This window comes from Bidens hawaiensis, unplaced genomic scaffold (genome assembly GCF_021521415.1).
Source record: "Bidens hawaiensis isolate Kalapana, Puna unplaced genomic scaffold, B.hawaiensis_p1.1 tig00004773_1, whole genome shotgun sequence".
Classification (NCBI taxonomy): domain Eukaryota; kingdom Viridiplantae; phylum Streptophyta; class Magnoliopsida; order Asterales; family Asteraceae; genus Bidens; species Bidens hawaiensis.
In genome coordinates, this window is record NW_027491297.1 from 1,342,596 (window position 1) to 1,349,553 (window position 6,958).

The following is a 6,958-nucleotide window of genomic DNA, read 5'->3' on the forward strand; positions in this document are numbered from 1 at the left end:
TCACAAAGTTCAGCAGCTAGTTTCATCAAGACAGAATTCTACTTGAAAGATTACTCTATTCAACAGATCATAGCATCTCAATTAATTCACCAAAAATCGTCACAAAAGTATACATGAGTTAGGTTTCCAGAACATATTTTATTGTATTTTTATTCCACATAGATTTTTCACAATGATCAAAACATTACAGCAAACTCACAGCAGTCAAAATCATGCGCAACAGAATGTTATTTGTTATTCCCGTTTAATGAAAAATCCAACTAATGCAAGACCAATTGGGTTAGGTTCTTAACTCAACAAGTTAACTTCCAGAAGTGGAACCAACCCATTTGGTCTTGTAGTTAATGAGATATGATAATTACAAAACAACCTAACAGCAGGTCTCACAATTCAGATTTGCACTTCAGTTTTGTAAAATAATAAAAGTTAATTTTTACTCGTCCAAAAATTACTATTTTGGACTTCATAGAAACTAGACTCAACATGGTACCCATTAGTGTTAACAACCTCGACCAATTTCCACATTAACATTTAGTTACAGTTGTCTAAACATAACTTACAATCTTGTCCAGTACCATTTTTGACCTTTAATCACATTTAAATCTTTTGAAAAACCAAAACACCTCCAAATTAGGCGTGGTTAGGTTTTCTGGAAACTAGACTCAGAGTACTACCTCTTAGACTCATAAATAGCTCAGTTTGCTTTTATATTTAACAAGTTACATGTCGTTCAAGTTTAACAATCTCTGCTGTCAAAACTCAGCAAGCACAAACAATCGTCTAACATGCATCCTAAGCATACGACATAACTCCAACATGCAATAAACATAATTAATCACAAAAATCAGTAGTAACCCTCTAGGGTTTACAAACAATCAATGATTCAACAATCTTTCACCGTTCAAAATCACATATGATCATCAATATCAATAACCAACACATAATCAATCATCACCTAGCATAAATCAACCCTAGTTCATCTTATTCATCAATTTTCGTGACCTAGGGCTTTAGAATAACCCATTTAAAATCAAAATTAAACATGTAAAATACAGAGGATAGTTGTTTATACATTCCTAGCACCTTAATCTTCAACCAAACTTGAAAAATCTTGTGTGTATGTGTGTGTATGATTGACGGCAGCCAAGGGAGCAAGGGGGAGGGGGGCCGGTCGGTGTGAGGGAGGGAGAAAGAGAGTTAGGGTTTTGTTTATTATTATTAATAATATGTTACACGTAGATCCCTCAACTTTTAAGTATTACTTTTCTAGCCTAAAGTAACTTGTTTGCATCTTGAGTTAGTGTTTTAAACAATATTATCAAATAGCACATAAGCCTAACACATAATTATCACATAATTATTGTTTGGTTGTTTTTCGTTTATTCACCAATGGTTTGCGTCAACTCGTTTGCATTTCGGTGCAATCCCGAAAGACTACACATGTAGTAATTGTCAAGCGTCATTTAAAACTCTATTTTAAATGAAATGAGATGTGCGTTATAGATCAAGTGATCTTAAGTTTGAATTGACGGGGTTTGGATTAACGGAGTTAACCTGAAATTGACGAGTGTCACATCATTCTCATGTTAAAGAATTTTCGTCCCGAAAATTTGAGTCAAGTCGCGATGAGTGTCTGAAAAAGCAAGAAAAAATTTCAGTTTGTCATATCATCCCCTAGTAGAAAGAAATTTCGTTCCACCGTGAAGCCCACCGTGACCCACGGTGGAGACCGTGGGCCACGGTCCAGTATATCCAGGAATGAACCGTGACTCACGTGTGAACCGGAGCCACGGTTCGGGTCGTAACTGCCCAATTTCTCTTGTTTATTACTTGTGATGATAAGTCAAACATCTTTGCTCGGTTTGGTATCCCGCAGGTTATTATTAGTGATGGTGAGTCACATTTCAAGAATTTCAACTTTGAGAAACTTTTAAAAAGATACAATGTGAATCACCGAATTGCTACACCTTATCATCCACAAACAAATGGACAAGTTGAAGTATCCAATCGCCAAATTAAAGAAATTTTGATGAAGACGGCGCGGGTCGATAGAAAGGATTGGTCTTCTAAGTTAAATGATGCAGTGTGGGCATATCGGACCGCCTACAAAACTCCTATTGGCACAACTCCTTATTGGTTAGTTTATGGGAAAGGGTGTCATTTAACAAAGGAGTTGGCACATAGGGCATTTTGGGCGATCAAGAATGTGAATGCGGATTATAAGGAAGCGGGTGAATTGAGAAAGTTGAAATTGAATGAGATTGAGGAAATCCGGAATGAAGCGTATGAATGTGTTTCCGTATACGAAGACAAGCTAAAAAAGGTCCATGATGCAAAGTTGAGAAAAAGGACCTTTGAAGTGGGCCAAAAGGTGTGGTTGTACAATTCAAGGTTGAAGTTGTTTTCGGGTAAGTTAAAGAGCAAGTCGATGGGCCCATATATCATCACAAGAGTGGGTAGCTTAGTCTACATGTATGGTAAATGTGGTTCCGTTTATGAATCTCAAATGGTTTTTGATAGAATCACCGCACCAAACTCAATGAGTTGGTGTGCATTGCTCGGTGGATACTGCCAAACGGGTGATTTCGATACTGTTATTAACGTTTTCCGAGCAATGAAAGAGGTTGATCTTTATAGTTTTGGAACCATAATTCGAGCGTGTGCGGGTTTGACAGTTGTCAGACAAGTAAAAGAGGTTCATTGCCAGTATTTAAGGAGGCACACGTGTCAATCTGTTATTATAGAGTCGGCTTTAGTTGATATGTATTCGATATGTGGATGCACATACTTTGCTTATAGAGTTTTCAAACGCATGCAAACTAGTAATATGATAACTTGGAATTCAATAATTAGTGGGCTTGCTCAAAACGGGCAAGGTCCAGACGCTATTCACATGTTCAATGATATGATTAAGTCGGGGATCAAACCGGACAACATTAGTTTCATTGTTGTTCTTTTTGCTTGTAGTCATGCTGGTTTGGTTGATGAAGGAAAAAAATACTTTATGTTAATGAAGAACATGTATGGAATTGATGCGGGAATTGAGCATTATAGTTGCATGGTTGATCTTTTAGGGCGTGCAGGCCGGTTAGAAGATGCTGAACATATAATAATGGAATCAAGTTTTAAGGACGATAAATCTCTTTGGGCAACATTGCTGGGTGCTTGTGCTACTAGTAGTGAGTTCATTGTTGCAAAAAGAGTTGGTACAAAGATGATGGATTTGGATCCGGATTATCATTTGAGTTATGTACATTTAGCTAGTGTTTATAAAGCGATTGGGCGGTGGGATGAATCGAGTAAGATCATAGATCTTATGAAAGAAAGAGGAATTCATAAAACACTTGGGAAAAGTTGGACTGATATAGATGTACTCCGAAACGTTTAACTATTTTGAAGGTGTGAATATCTTCACACCTTTGAAAATGCAATGCCATATTTTTATAGGGATATTTGTTTTTAATACTCCAAACTTTAATCCTTTGGTATGGAACACTCCCAACTTTCGATTTGCTACACATCGCTCCCATCTTTCACCTTATTTGCTAACGGAAAACTAACTCAGTTAGTTTTTTGTTGATGTGTCATTTTTTAAATAAAATAATAATATAATAATAAAAATTATGGCTCCACACACCACATCATCTCTTCTTTAAAAAAAACCCTAACTCCGTTGCTACCTCCACCCAACCCACCACCCTCCACCCACCTCTCCTTCCACCTCAAACAACTATCTGTCCCAAACTAATATCCACCCTTGGCTGTAGTAACGCTGACAATGGATGTCGTATCTGTGCAACCACCAACCGCTGATGATGCTTCGACAAAGGAGTCGGTGGTGGCTAGGAAGTTCAGACGACTCTTGGTCTCCAGTGGTTACTACAGAAATATTGAAGCGATAGAAAGCATCCTGGTGTTCTGAAATGCAACTCCGGTAGTCTGTTAAGTTTTTCGACGAACCTCACTATTCCGGCGAAGGGTTCCAACGAGCTCCCACTCTCTTTCTTGTTCTTCGGGAAGCGTTAATAGTGAGGTGCTATGACGGATTGGGTTCCGTTGGCCGTGTTTCAAGCTTTTCCGGCAAACCTCGATATTCCGGCGAGGGGTCCGACAAGCTTCCACCTGCATTCTTGTTCTTCGGGTTGCGTTGATAGTGAGGTGCAATTACGGCGAGGGTTCCGTTGGTTGTGTTTCAAGCTTTTTCGGCGATTTGACTCTATATTTGGTAGGGATGGAGGTGGTGGTTTATGTAATTGGGGTTTATATATATAAAAAAATAATAACCATTTTTCACGTAAGCATGCTACACGTGTAAAAATAGTCCACGTCAGCAAAAAAAACAAACAATAGAGTTAGTGCTCCATTAGTTAAGGAGTAATAGAAGAAAATAAGTTGAAAGTTGAGAGCGGTGAGTAGCAAATCGAAAGTTGGGAGTGTTTCATACCAAAAAAATTAAAGTTGAGAATATTAAAAACCATTATCTTTTTTTAAATGTCAAGTTTCATTAAAAGTTATGAAAATATATCAACATGTTTAATAGGACTCAAAATCTCTCATGTACAACATTATTGATTAAATATTTCAAATATAAATATTTAATTCATGTAGCTAGGGCTGTAAACGAACCAATTCGCACGAGACTTTGCTCGTCTTCGTCATTTAAGCTTTTATCGGACAACAAATGGTGCACACATTTCTCTATTGAACGAAAATTCGTCTTAATGCTCGTTCATTAAGGAATTGAGTTTTTTCATGTATGTTCATTAATATCGTAAAAGAACGAAAACATACACTAATGAACAACACTATTGGATGTAACCGAACGCTAACGGACACTAATGAATGACCCAAACGGGCATACAGACATAAACGAGACCAATAGGCAAACGAACAAAACGATTACATATATGTTTGAGAATAACGTTCATAAGTCCATACAAATTAACCACAAATCCGGATTTTGCAAAGTTCATTAAAAAACGGAGTTGTTTGTTAGAATGTACAAGCCATTGAAGCACAAACGTATAAATCGTCAACGTTGATTTAAGGTTTCGAGTTTTTCATAGTTTCTTTTTTGCTACTCCTACAACTTTTAAAATACGGTGTTTTATAACATCCAAATTTTCACGTGCTTATTTTATCACAGTTAATACCTTTAACTCTTAGTGTGAGAAGAATTTGTGACAATAAAAAACTCTTAAAAAAACAAAAAAAAAATTAAAAAATCATAAATCAAAATATAAATAAATATTAAAAAAAAAAGTTTCAACCATCTTTCTCGTTAATAACAATAATACAAATAGACGAAAAATACACAATTTCGAGAAAGACACAATGACGAAAAAAACACAATGATAAATAAAAAAGACATAATATTGAGTAATATAACACAATATATAAGAAAAAAGACACAATTAAAGACAAAAAGAAAAAACAAAAAATATAATGATAAATAAAAAGACATAATAATCGTTTTTACTCAACGTCGAGTCTTTTTTTAGAACGAGTAAGAAAGTGGAAAATTTTTTGTTTTTACATTTTTGTTATTTTTTTTTCTAATTTAATTAATTATGATTTTTATTATTTTTTAAGGTTTTTTTTCGTTGTGTTATTTTTTTCTCACTAGATCATTCTCATTTTTGTCCCCTTTATAAAATAACTTGAATCCACTGTTTGAACATGAATCTTTTTAATGGTAACTTTTTATATAAACTACTGAATATTATCAACGGCCTTATTGCAACGCACACATTTGTGACGGTTTAGTCCTTTTGTATTAATGATATCACCGACGTAAATGCTTTGTTTCCTTATATAAAGTTACGTATGTTATGAACGCACCTTCAATGCTTGGGTTCATGGCAACGTTTTAATGTTAGTTTTTTCCACAGTGTTAGGCCCAGCCCTCTTCAACTCACGGGTTTGCGACAACGCTTCGACGCTAGTTTCTTTTAACGGTTTATACATACCTCTACGTGGAGGTCTTATGTGCAGTTTGTTTTTTCAATGGTAAAATGTCTGTAGTCTCCGAACCACATCTTCAGACATCTGTAGCAGAATAGGTAGACCAAACCTCTGCAATCTGCAAGAAGAAGAATGTATATTTTTTAACGTTTGCACACTACTAAAATAAACTAAAATGTTTAAAGAAAATTGGATTTTAGTAATCCAACTATTGAGCACTGGCCAATATTAATTCCAACTATCAATCTGACAAGTGGCAACCCAACTTTCAGTTTTGTTACCATTAAGGATCCCAACTAACAAATTGTTAACTCTGTTAGTTAATGATGGCGTGCCGTGTGACGTGGCAAACTTTTTATGTTATAACTCTACTCTAGTAGTCACTAGACTCACTATAGTAGTCCGTCCGGCTGCTCTTGCTGAAATCATTACTCTTCATTCTCCCGTGCTCTAGCAATTGCGCTCCCTAGACCACTACCATGTAGTTAGGTAGGGACAATCAATCCGGGAATCTAGGAATGAATGGGGATCCCTATCAATATCAAAATGAAGAAAATAGAATGAAATAGATTACCTTTCTCTCACTCAATAGATAACTTGGGGGATATTTATAGTTTCTTTTTTTTGCTCCTCCTACAACTTTTAAAATACGGTGTTTTATAATATCCAAATTTACACATGCTTATTTTGTCACCTTTAATATTTTTAACTTTTAGTGTTTGAAAAATTTGTGACAATAAAAAAACCTTAAAAAATAAAAAAAAATAAAAAAATCATAAATCAAAATATAAATAAAAATTTAAAAAAACGAAAAAGTTTCAACCGTCTTTCTCGTTAATAACAATAATACAAAAGGACGAAAAATTCACAATTTCAAGAAAAAAAGACACAATAAAAAAAACAATGATAAATAAAAAAGACATAGTATTGAGTAATATAACACAATATATAAGAAAAAAAGACACAATTAATGATGAAAAGAAAACAAAAAAAA

General features: G+C 35.0%; 1 pseudogene; it reads left to right on the forward strand.

The window, feature by feature from the left end:
- The first annotated feature begins 2,428 nt into the window (after window positions 1-2,428).
- Window positions 2,429-3,429, forward strand: LOC143628010 (pentatricopeptide repeat-containing protein At1g03540 pseudogene; annotated as a pseudogene).
- Window positions 3,430-6,958: the final 3,529 nt, after the last annotated feature.